Here is a 13,107-nt window from a genome sequence, read left to right as displayed (position 1 = left end):
GTACCAATCTCTAGAGCAACTTAAAAGTGACGCTGATCAGAGTAATTGGGCAATAGTTTTTTGGGTCATCTGCCTTCCTTCCAATCTTGAGAAGTGCCACAATGTGTGACCTGCCCCAGATCTCTGGAACTGTGCAGTATTCCAGACAAGTATTTTAGTGTGTTTAGCAGAAAGTTGCAACAGGATATGCCTATGTGATGCACAAACTCCCCATGGATGTCAAGCTCAGGAGCCTTGTAAGGTTTGAAGAAAGAAATCCCTGATACCAGTTTCTCCCTAGTGAATGGCTGGGTTGAGCTGGAGTCAGAGGAAGGGGCTGACTAAATCTTCCTGGGAGCAGACAATACCTTCCAATAATGATCGCTATTTGTAATTGCTGGCTGGCTGTCAGCCACAAAGTGGGCTGCCACCGCATTTGCAGAGATGTGCAGGGTGTTCAGGCAGAGCAAACTCCTCAAGGCCATGAAGAAGACCCCAGGCCCTACCGCTTGAGCGCATGAACGCCAGGCTTTCAACCCATTCGTGCCACCTTCCCTGCCTCTTACTGCTAAGCCATTTCATTAGCATATTCGCGGCTTGTGTTGTCCCCTCAGGCAAAGCAGACTGTCAGAGTTCTTGAAACAGGTTGTCACAGTCATCATCCCAGCAGGGGATATAGATCCTATGAAAACCACATGGAACTGACTTTCCACAGGACATAACAATAGCTACATAGTGCCAGTTCTCTCCCTGCCCGCAGCTTCTTATGCTGCTACAGTAATGTAAAGGAATGGACAGGCCCCTTGGAGTATCTCCTGTATTAAGGGGTCTTTCTGGTGCCTATGCATGCATCACCCCGTTCCCCCTGGCTGGAGTAGTCATGCTCTCTGCCTATCCTGGGCTGCAGGAATCCACGGTAGCTTAGAGCTTTGGGGGTTGTTCATGGCCTGGCATCTCCTGAGAGGAAGAGCTCAGAAGTGGGGCCAAAGCTCCCAAGTTTTTGGCAGCTCTGGGTGCCTCTCGCTGACTTCTTCCCATCCACCATGCCACAAGCAGTAGAAGCAGGTGTCAGCATAATAGCAGGTCTGCTTCCCCCTCTCCCGTATACATCCCCCCACATTTTAGCACTGGGAGTACAGAAGTGAAAGAGGGAGAGGCAGGAATCCATCTCCCCCCTGACTGACCCCCAAGCAGTGAGATCAGCTGTGTGGAGGAGGTAGGAATGGACTCTTGTCTCCACTCCTGGCTTTCCCAGAGCAGTGGGAGTAGGGTGGCTGTGAACAGAGAGCAGGATCAGTGCCTTAGCAGGTGTGGGTGGGGTCTGGCACGTAGGGAGGTAGTGGAGATTGTACAGAGAGGGGTGGGTGGCACTTGGCAGCCCTATCAGCACAAATAAAAACTTCAGCCAAGCGAGCGCCTTATCTGATGTGGGAGCATGATGTGTCATGAGAGAGGAATGAATATAGAGTGCCCTGTAGACTCGCTCTGCTGGAGCATGCAGGAAGTCAGAGGAGGAGTCTGTGCAGGCAGCCGGCCAGGCAGCATGGCAGAGGAAATGTTTTCCGTAACCAGACACTCGCTATACTCCCACCCCAACCTATTTGTGTGTATCAGTGATTCTCGGACTGCCTCTTTTCCAAACTTCCCTTTCAGCTCATGGTCTCCAGACCTTGTATAAATATAACCATGGCTAATTACAAGGTTCCTGCCCTTTGAGATTCACCCTGTTAGATCCTGAATCCAGGGACAGGCTTCCTTTAAATGGTACCGTCTCAGATGTCCCTGACCGGCAGCCCACTCACTCCACACCTCCCTTCCCTTGAGAGGCAAGAAGCATGCCTAGCCCTAACTGGTCTCCAGTGCCTTCTGCCAGCCGCCGGAGCACCCCCCCGTATCCTCCATTAGGGCTGGCTGAAAATTTTCAGTGGAAGCTGTTTGTAGATTTCACTTTGGATTTTCAGCAGAACCAACTGTTTCTTGACCATGTCTGGCTTCCTCCCTAGGAAAACTTTGATATTTCATTTTAAAAAATATAAAATTTTTTGAACTGAAATAATTCAATTCAGAAATGCTGCCGTAGTGTCTCATAACAGGGGTACCTTCTGTTCCCATTCTCTGGAGGCCAGGCTCCCCTTCGACTATATTGCCCATGATGCACCATGAGCACAGGACTCCCACCGAGGACTGAAGCATTGTTTCCTTTCACCAAGGGGGGAGACCATTATGCAGCAGGTTTAAAACAAGCAGAAGGAAGTATTTCTTCACACACAACACAGTCAACCCGTAGAACTCCTTGCCAGAGGATGTTGTGAAGGCCAAGACTATAACAGGGTTCGAAAAAGAACTAGATAAATTCCTGGAGGACAGGTCCTCAATGACTGTTAGCCAGGATGGTCAGAGATGGTATCCCTAGTCCTGGTTTGCCAGAAGCTGGGAATGGGCAACAGGGGATGGATCACTTGATGATTACCTGTTCTGTTCATTCCCTCTGAGTACCTGGCATTGGCCAGTGTCGGAAAACAGGATACTGGACCAGATGTACCTTTGGTCTGGCCCAGTGTGGCCATTCTTATGTTCCTATGCATCATGGGAGATGTAATCCAACCAGGGAGTCCACCCTATAAAAGAAAAAAGGGCATGAGTCATGGGGTTGGGGAGCACTTCCAGACAAAATATGTTTTTCAGCAAAAAGAATAGGGTATTGTGATGAACCTGCTGGCTCCTTACTGAGGATTTTCCTTCCATCCTAGCATAGCTGGAGGGAAAGGATGAAGCCAGTAGAGGACACTGTTACCCAGTGGAACATCCAGCCCAGCTGATAGATTGCTCTCTAATCCCTAGAGACTAGAAAATAAAGTAGTATCTTGAGATCGGGGGGGTGGGGGGGAGGTTCAGGCTGGAGAGAGCTGATTTGTGGCTGTGGGGTATCACAAAATACCCCCTCCCCTCAATGAAGAAAAAGTTAAACTTTTTTTTTATTTGATGATGATGAAAAATGGAAAGGTTGCTCGTAAACTCTTCCGGCCACTCGCTTCCCTCTCCTTGCAAACAGCTGGTTTTGAATTAGAACTTATTTATCAGCTTTCCCAACATGCACCTTCATGCTTTCTCCCATGTTGCCCCCTGTGCATGGAAGAAATTCCCTGTAGAGCTCTGAAAAACCATCTTACTGTCCTCCCACACATCCCTCCTTAAAACTCTTCTGCCAATGGAACCTGCAAAGCACTTGACAATGGCTAGGCAGCCAGTATGCACTGTGCTGTGACTGCTGCTTATCCTGCCATTCATACTTGTCTCACTGTTACCTTGTGCATTCAGTCTGGTTTTTGTAGCCACCATTGTGTCTTATCTTACACCTGATAGGTAAGCCCTTTGGGGAAGGGATCTTCTTTTTGTTATGGGTTTGTACAGCACCTCGCATGGTGCGGCTCTGGTCCGGGCCCCTGTATACAGTCATAATTAGAGAAGGTGTAATACCACCAGATCCCCGTCATCAGCGGGCGGGATTGAACCTGGGATCTCTGAAGCTAAATGCATGAGCCTCTACTATATGAGCTAAAAGCCAATTGCCCCTTAGCTAAGGCTGTAGCAGACTCATCAATCTCTACGTGGTCTCGGTGTCACTAGAGGGGATGGAGCACCACACCCAGGAGGTGTGTGGGTTACAATGGCAGGGAAAAGTTCCATGAAACATTCTTCTGCAAGAATTTGCCAATTTCTTTTAATTTAAGTGTTTTGCAGAGACAGTTTGATTTTGATGAAGTTCTGATGGAATCCTGCCTGCCAAGCAGGTTTTCTGCCAGATCACCTGTCTGGCTCCTTGGCAGCCTGCTTTGGAAGTCTTCCAGTCTCCCAGCTCTTCAGTAGGCCTCCTGGCAGGCTGACAGGGAGCTGGGAGTCTGCGTGCCCCAGTTCCCAGGCTTGTGGCTACTTGGCAGTCTAGGCTGCCAGGTTCCCCAGCTTTGGTGTAGTGCACTCCCCCAGAGCGTGGGCGCCATTCCCTTTTGCAGAGAATTTTGAAACTTTGGGGTTTTGTTCCAACTCAGAATGAAATCCTCCACCAGTTACCTTTCTCCACCTAGCTCTAATGGTAATAATAATGGCACGGCCCCAACGATAGAATAAGAAGCAGTGTTTGGAGTATATTTTTAACATCACCTTTATTTAAATGTGAAGGTTAACATCTCTTGGCACACGGAGAGCTATTCTTCTCTTGCTGATGAAGAAAATATTTCTCTGTACATCTGGTTCATATTTTTCTTTAGGTTTCTGCCAGAAACCGTTCCAAAAACAGAAAGCAGAACAGAGTAGAATGAATGTATACATTTCTAAAGGATTCCTTCACCGTTCTCCTCTGCCCCAAACTCAATATTCCTACTTAGAAATCTTTTGGTTTCTTTTTTTTTTAAATTAGCTTTCTTTTCTTAATGTGAAAACATATGGCCTAATTAACTCTGGAACATTGCTGCTGCAATCGTATAAACGATCTACATTTAGAAAATAATTACAGTGAATATGACAAGAAAAATATTCCGTTGTAGAAAATGTTTTTCCTAATTGTTCTAACCCTATTATCTTTCCAGTCAGATTTGTCTGGAAAGTCTTATTAATGACTGCATGCCATGATTCTTATGTTGGGGCTTTTAATTTTCAAGCTCAGAGAAATGTTGTCTTTCTTAGAAATCCAAATTTTCCCATTAGAAAAGAGGACATGGGGTGAGGAGTGTATTGAGATAAGGATTACGTTGTATCCATACCTCAGTAACCATGTGTGAGCGGGGTGAGGGTGGGCTTGGGCTCATAAACATTTCCTGTTTTTGGTCCTTCTCAGTTTTGAATAGTCAGGCAAAATCCAGAGGTGGTTTGGTTTTGGAAACCTCATTGGTTGGGGTTCAAAACAAAGGATGGTTCAGATCCAAACTCTGGTTTATCCAGGTCCTCAATAGCTAGGATGTACTGGGCAGAGGAAGGGGCCCAATTGGTTCTAATTTTGGCCCATCTCTCATTCAGTACCTGTGAATGCCACTTGGCCTTCTGTACCCATCTACAGGACGCCAACCAGCTGACAAACACAATGTTGTCATAGCATCAAACTCCTGCTATTGTCTCTGTTGTCGAGGAAGCAAAGCATTTAAAAGCTACTGGTTTTAGATAATCAGGAACAGAGAATCTGCATTAAGAATGTAATGTGCAACCCAAAATGATTGATGTTGCTAAAGGGAGTACTTGCTGCGTTGCAGTCCGATCTTACACTGATTTTTTTGACAATGCAGCCAACTCTTTCGTGGGGCAAAGAACGCTCATTTTGCAAGCAACTATTGATAAACATTGGTAAATATTTTGTGAGGTTTTTGTTGTTGTTCTTTCTTCTTCTTTTTTTTCCAGGGGAAACCTGTGGTTTGGGGGTGGAAAACACATGCCCAATCTGTATATTTCCAACAACAGCACTTTCTCTGGTATCTGCCTGTAAAATAGAAATGCAGGCATGTGTTATGTATAAATTTGTAAATGGAAATTTTGAACTGAATATTTTAGCTAATCTGGGTTTAATGACCTGATCTAATACAATCCAGCCTGATTAGACTAAATGATCCATAAAACATAAATTACTTGGAAGGAGAGAGTGAGCGGAAGAGGTTGTTTTGTTTTTTGCAGTTTGAGCTTAGTCAGTTAGGTGCTGAGCATCCTTGCCTCCCATCAAAAACAGCAGGAAACTGAGAGTTAAGCACCTCATGGAAGTGTTTAGGACAGATCTCACTATCAGTGAAGGACTGCATAGCTCTTGACCTGGTGTCAGGCTGTAGGGACAGAGCTAATTTGCTGACTCACCATAGTAGCCAGACCAGTTGGGTCTCATTAGATTCATTCAAACATAAAAGGTTGAGTTGCTCTGCGATGCACGGAAAGCTAGAAGGGCCAGAGACAGAATTAGTGATTCTGAAACTTAAGCTCAGGAATAGAACTATCTGTGAGTACTTTTGTCCATGTTCACACCTGTTCTTTGTCACTTAAACCTTGTCTGCACTAAAATTAGGGGGAGGGATAGCTCAGTGGTTTGAGCATTGGCCTGCTATAAACCCAGGGTTGTGAGCTCAATCCTTGAGGGGGCTATTTGGGATCTGGGGCAAAAATTGGGGCTTGGTCCTGCTTTGAGCAGGAGGCTGGACTAGATGACCTCCTGAGGTCCCTTCCAACCCTGGTATTCTATGATTCTATGAAAAGGAAAAGTCAATCTAAGTTACGCAGTTTGAGTTACATGAATGGCGTAACTCAAATCAATGTAGCTTAGATCTACTTACCGCGGGGTCTGCACTATGTGATGTTGATGGGAGACACTCTCCTGCCGACTCCCCTTACTCTTCTCGATCAGGAGAGTGACTAGCGGTTGATTTTAGCGGGTCTTCACTAGTGAATGTGCTTTTTGTCACATGAATATTTGAGGAATGATCTGTTTTGTATCAGAAGTACTGAGACTCTGGCTATAAAGGGAATGAAAATAATACTCAGGTGTGACTCTAAGTGAGCAGTTGCACCGTGAATAATGAACAGTCAAACCACATGCTCCGCAAGTGACCCAGAGTGTATAGTATTTACTGCACGGATAGAAGTGAAGAGTGGTACCTCTCTTTCAAATGGGGCCAGTGTGGGAGGAAGGGCTGTGAAACAGGGCCTACTGTGTTTGCTGCAATGAATTGCTCATGCAATAAGCACCGCATTCTGCTATGTGGTCATTGCTAAGGGGTAAATTATTGCTTTTTTTTTTTAAAAAACCCTGTGAAATTTTAAAATCTCTAAAGACTGTAAAGGAAGGGAAACAGCTGAGCCAGCAAAGAAATGGGCTTATCACTTCTTGAATAAACTATTATAGCCTTAAACAAGTTAAAACTAATTTCCCAAGCCTGCAATTGAATGGTTAAGAAACCAGCCCCTAATTAACCCTCTAATTGGCTAGTTCACCTATATTTGATAGCTGTTCCGTGTTGCTATTCTGTATTATCACACTGGAATAAAAACAAATTTTGATGGTCATAAATCTCCGACCAAGGCTGTAGTTAGAAAGCATATGACATGGCAAGTACATATGGTGAAGTAAGAGCCATTTTAAAGAGATGTTCCTGATGTGCAGGTATCTGGAAGCCGACCTTTATTTATATATGTATCAGTCAGTAAAGTGTCATTAAACTAAGTCACCTTTCTGACATTGGAACAACATCATTTAAAAAATGAACTTGTCTTTTACCACATTTTGTTAAATGATTAATTTTCCTTAGATTAATTTAAAATGATCCCATTAAAAACGTACTTTTTTTTTCTTGAAAGCACTGCTCATTATACTATCATTTTAAGTAATTAAATCGGAATAAATGGGTCTGTGAAGCTATTTTAATGTAACACCTAATTATATCTGACCTAGACTCTGAACTATAATCATTAACTACATGAACTGTGTAATGTTCTGCAGACTCTTTAAAAATGTATATGGAATGAATTCAGCTGCATGGAGTTGTAAGCTGGAGTTGTTAGATAATACACACCTGTATCTGGATGGGATTGTAGACATGTCTGCCTCTCAAGTTGTTTCCTAGCAACCTGTTTTATATTTGTTGATTACAGGGCTTATTCTGCCCCCATTGAAGTCAATGGCACAGGATCAGGCCCATCGAGAAATCAGGCTTGAATCTGAACTCACACTGCTTTTGACATCATTGGTTTTACTCCTCCTTTACACTGGTGTGAAAGCAGAACTGGGCCGACTACATTTATGTTCCACCTGAATGTTCAATTGTGACCCTAAATTCTGTCGGACTCCATCTAATAAAGTAGATGTTAACATGTAACCTCAGTGTTGTATTTGTACATTTCTGATGTTGTGACAGGATTGTTCAGTTCAGAAGCTCAGGGCTTTGGTTATATTTTAAATGGGGCGAACACTGGTCTTTCTGCAATAAAGGACAGCCTGCGCTTTGATTTCTAAATGCAGTTTTCAAGATTTTTATGATCTAATCATATAATTTTTCCACAGAATAATACTCCATAAGAGTCACTGGTGTTGGGACCAATTTAAGTAAACTTCTTTGGGGAACAATCAGCGGGTCGGAAGGTTTCTCTTCTCTCTCCCGCCCGCCCCTTCACCGTTCCTCAAGTACAAATGAATAAACTACAAATTAGTGACTTGGGGTGGGGGTGGGGGAAGGGATGCTCTTCTGCTTTTTTAAAAAACTGCAATGGATGGGCTCTCCGCTTTAAAGAGAGATATTGTTAGTTTTTTGCCTTTACAGACAGGAAATGAAAGCACCATATTGTAGCAAAACTAAAAATTGCTAGCACCACCTATTGGTGGAAAATTGTAGATCACAAAGTAATTAACTTCTGACCAGCATGTTATTCCTCCGTTGATAGGGGACAAACGCTTGATAGAGGAATAAGATGAAGATTGTTAGTTCTAAACATTTACCAACATTTAACTTGAAATAATGTCTTTGGTTTCCTAGTTTATACTGGCCCTGATTTTTGCAAACATGGCCATGCCTGCTTTGGCACAAAGCCTGCTTAACGTGCTCTGCTCTGGGTTTGTGCAGGAGTGGGAGGTTGGCATACAAACCCAGGCTTCCAGGATTGCTGGGGGATATATATGTCAAAGTCATGCACATGGGTGTGCGTGTGACCTCTAGGCCCACTGTGTTTTGTATAAATATGCGTAGGCTATAAAAATGGTCACCATGGCTTAAGTGGGGGCCGGTTTTGTTCAATATCTTCATAAATGATCTGGGGGATGGTGTGGATTGCACTCTCAGCAAATTTGCGGATGATACTAAACTGGGAGGAGTGGTAGATACGCTGGAGGGCAGGGATAGGATACAGAGGGACCTAGACAAATTGGAGGATTGGGCCAAAAGAAATCTGATGAGGTTCAATAAGGATAAGTGCAGGGTCCTGCACTTAGGACAGAAGAACCCAATGCACAGCTACAGACTAGGGACCGAATGGCTAGGCAGCAGTTCTGCGGAAAAAGACCTAGGGGTGACAGTGGACGAGAAGCTGGATATGAGTCAGCAGTGTGCTCTTGTTGCCAAGAAGGCCAATGGCATTTTGGGATGTATAAGTAGGGGCATAGCCAGCAGATCGAGGGACGTGATCATCCCCCTCTATTCGACATTGGTAAGGCCTCATCTGGAGTACTGTGTCCAGTTTAGGGCCCCACAGTACAAGAAGGATGTGGATAAATTGGAGAGAGTCCAGAGAAGGGCAACAAAAATGATTAGGGGTCTGGAACACATGACTTATGAGGAGAGACTGAGGGAACTGGGATTGTTTAGTCTGCAGAAGAGAAGAATGGGGGGGGATTTGATAGCTGCTTTCAACTACCTGAGAGGTGGTTCCAGAGAGGATGGTTCCAGACTATTCTCAGTGGTAGAAGAGGACAGGACAAGGAGTAATGGTCTCAAGTTGCAGTGGGGGAGATTTAGGTTGGATATTAGGAAAAACTTTTTCACTAGGAGGGTGGTGAAACACTGGAATGCGTTACCTAGGGAGGTGGTAGAATCTCCTTCCTTAGAAGTTTTTAAGGTCAGGCTTGACAAAGCCCTGGCTGGGATGATTTAATTGGGGATTGGTCCTGCTTTGAGCAGGGGGTTGGACTAGATGACCTCCTGAGGTCCCTTCCAACCCTGATATTCTATGATTCTAAGTCATGATGCAAAGAGGACAATTGTAATATTCTATCCTATTTGCACAATAGGAATGCCTAGAGGGCCTCTAATTGGTGGAGGGGGCTGCCCCTTTAAGGGTTGGAGGCCTGGAGCTGGCCAGCTCTATAAAATTAGCCTGTCACACCTGGGATGAGGTGCGGCTTTAATTAAAGCCAGCTGGGCAGGGAACAGGTGATTTTCTTAGTAGAGCACCAAGAAGCTGTGGGGAGAGAAGAGACATGCAGAGCAAAGTGTGAGAGAGGCTTCTTCAGAAAACCCTTGAGCAGAGGAAGGATTTGAGCCTGGAAGTCAGATGCCCGAGGGCCAAGGACAGCAGACTCCAAGGGTGTAAGAAGGAGAAGACTCCAGCCAGGTAGGGTCTGTGAGTGGCTTGCCAAAGCAGGAAGGGTCCCAGGTAGGAAGACATGGGAGGAGGAACATAAACTTTTGTTTTGTGAGGAGGTTGTGGGACTTTAATTTGGGTCTTGGAGTTTTATGTGGAGTTTATTTTTTATATTAATAAACCAGACCCCAAGGAAGGGTATTTCTGGCCACCAAAAAAAAACCCTAGTGGTGAAGTTTACTGAGCAGTCCAAGAGTGGAAACTGATGGGTGGGTGTGTCATCTTGCAGTACTGCCCTTAGGCCACAAGGGGGTATGCCCGGGCTCAGACCGTGCTTTCACAGGGCATGAGATCAGAATCCCAATGTGCTAGATGCTGTATGTACACAAAGTAAGAGACAGCCCCAAAAGCTCACAATCTACATAGACAAAACAGACAACCGTGGAAAGGGAAACAGGTGGGGGAAGTGACTTGTCTAAAGTCACGCGCCAGGGTCTTAACCAAGCCAGCTATAGAACTAAGGTCTCCTGAGTTCATGTCCAGTGCCCGATCCACTCGACCTCACTGCAACATAATGTTAGACTCTGAGATGGCACAAAAAACCATGCTGACATCATGCCTAATATATTTAAGGTGTCCTATAGCTGTAATATAGAACAGATTTAATTTTCCTGAGAACCGTCCAGACATAGTTCTGATGTTAAGGGCTAAAGTCTCTAGCCATTTGCTTGCTCAAGTGACTAGTTGTACTGAACCTTTTAGAAATAAAATCTCCTTAAAAGAAAGTTCATGCCTTGTCTTCAGGATCGCTGCAAAAGACCAGTGGGGACTTCTCTAGTCAGCTGTTTCATGACAAGGGATAAAACAGAGATACCCTTGGAAGGGCCCAACTGGGGCTTGAGAAAACCACATGGTACTTGTCGGTACTGCTCATGTGGAGGGCAGCTGTGACATTTCCCACACCCGCAGAATGCTCAGATCTGCTATTCCCAAAGGAATACCATCATGCCAGCTTCTAAGGTGCAACTCAGCATCCCCACTCTAACACACAGCCCTTAGAGATGGGGATAGAGAGAGAGAGTGTTTATTTTCAAAGAACACAGATTCAAGCCATAGTACGTAAGAATACTGGGAATAAATGGTTACATATGAAACAAAATCATAACATACTTTCTAGAGACTAAACTTAATTGACAAGTTATCTCCCTGCCTGAAGAAGTTTCTCACCCAAAATTCTCCGCAGAGTTTTCAGCCAAGGCTGGCAGTGGCTGAGATTGTTTTTTCATGAAGCAAACCCACTGTACATTTACTTCCTCAATGAAGGATGCCTGGTCATCTCTCTGTACCTCTGGGTATGCCAGACCCAATGTTTGATGTTCACCTCAAAATAGAATCATAGAATATCAGGATTGGAAGGGACCTCAGGAGTTCATTGAGTCCAACCCCCTGCTCAAAGCAGGACCAACCCCCAATTAAACATCCAACCAATTTTTGCCCCATGTCCCTAAATAGGCCCCTCAGAAATTGAACTCACAACCCTGGGTTTAGCAGGCTAATACTCAAACCACTGAGCTATAGGGTTCCCCCCTCTCCTATTTACTACTTCCTGCAACTTTTCTTCTGAAGTCTCTGCCAGATCTGCATTAGCATTTGACTTAAAATGTTAATAGACTCCTGTTGTCTAACCTTCAATACATAATGTCCAGATGAGTCACATTCACATCTTGTCTGGAGAGGTTTGTCTCAAGACAAGCTACTTTTAAGTGACCTGCTTTTAACTACAGAGCTAGAGAACGTATTTGTTAGTATATATATACATAATTCCTTATGCAACACCCATACATGGTTTGCAATGATTAAAATGACTGGTGTGACACAGGCTTCCATTTGAAACCTTACATGACGTTGTTTTGATGAACCCGGGGATTCCCTGTATCTACATACCACTGTGCCCTCTGCTAGTTGGCATCCAGAAGTTCTTGGATCACAGCAAGTTCTTTCAGCTGAGCTGAAGAGAAACTTAATGGGCCATGCACAGTAGGAACAGGTGAGAGTTCCAGAACTGTTCTGTCAATGAGCAGAGGGAACAGTGGTTATTTGCACGGAGAATCCTCCACCACTTTAGGCCACTCCAGGCCCTTTACCAATCTTCTCCTCTTGCTGGGGTGGGGATCCTAGACCCATCTCCTGTTCTTCCTGTCCTCCCAGACTGCTCAGAGCTGATTACTGCATACTCGGAGCTTCAAGAATTTATCCAGTCTCTATATAGGGATAGATGGAGCAAGATCCACAGATCACAGCTTGTGTGAGCAGGCAGCAAAAGGAATTCAGCACTTGCCAGGTTCAGCCCGATGAGCCTGGCCCAAGATTCAGCCACAGCGATGGGAATAGAACCCAGGTCCTCCAGTTCCCACGCCCCTGCCAGCGTACTGGACTCTATTGCTGCTTGTCAGCCAGTTTTCTTTTTAATGTATCTAAAGAATAATATTCTCATTTTACACTTTCATATCAGTTTGGCTGCTTCCCCCCGCCACCATTCACTTGAAAAATAATTTGAATTCGACTGAAGAATTTTCTAAACGTCTGTCTCCTCTGTAATTTTTCTGTCATGCCCTAGAGAGGGGCTGCTTGAGAGAGTTCAGTGGAGGAAATATTCTCTACTCCACTCTGTGTTTAAAAAAAACAAAAAACTTTTTGATGTGAAAATTATATGCACTTAGAGATATGTTAATATGAAAATGATTGGAGGAGTGTTGAATGGGGCTTATGGCTGATTTGCAGGCACTCTAGTACTTTGCCACCTGCATCATAGACAATCCAAAAAGAATATTTCTGTACACAGCTATTTTTTTGCAAGGTGGTCCTTATTCACTATTCAAAAGCCCACCAGTGTCTTAAAGAATCTGCTTTTAAAGCCATTTGTTGTTGTTTTTTCATGTTAAGTGTTTGTCTTTTGTGTGTTGCCTTGTGGTGATTGGCAGTGCTTTGCAGGGGTACTTAAGCGTGTGTTCGTCCTGACTAGGAATGTTTTTCCTAAATCAGGGCCATAATGCACAACTGAAAATCTTACTGACTCAAGTAGGTTAAACCTGGGAC

This window comes from Lepidochelys olivacea (assembly GCF_965140295.1).
Source record: "Lepidochelys olivacea isolate rLepOli2 genome assembly, chromosome: 7".
In the NCBI taxonomy this organism is placed as follows: Eukaryota; Metazoa; Chordata; order Testudines; family Cheloniidae; genus Lepidochelys; species Lepidochelys olivacea.
The sequence above is the reverse complement of the archived record's forward strand: the minus strand, read 5'-3'. Positions refer to the sequence as shown.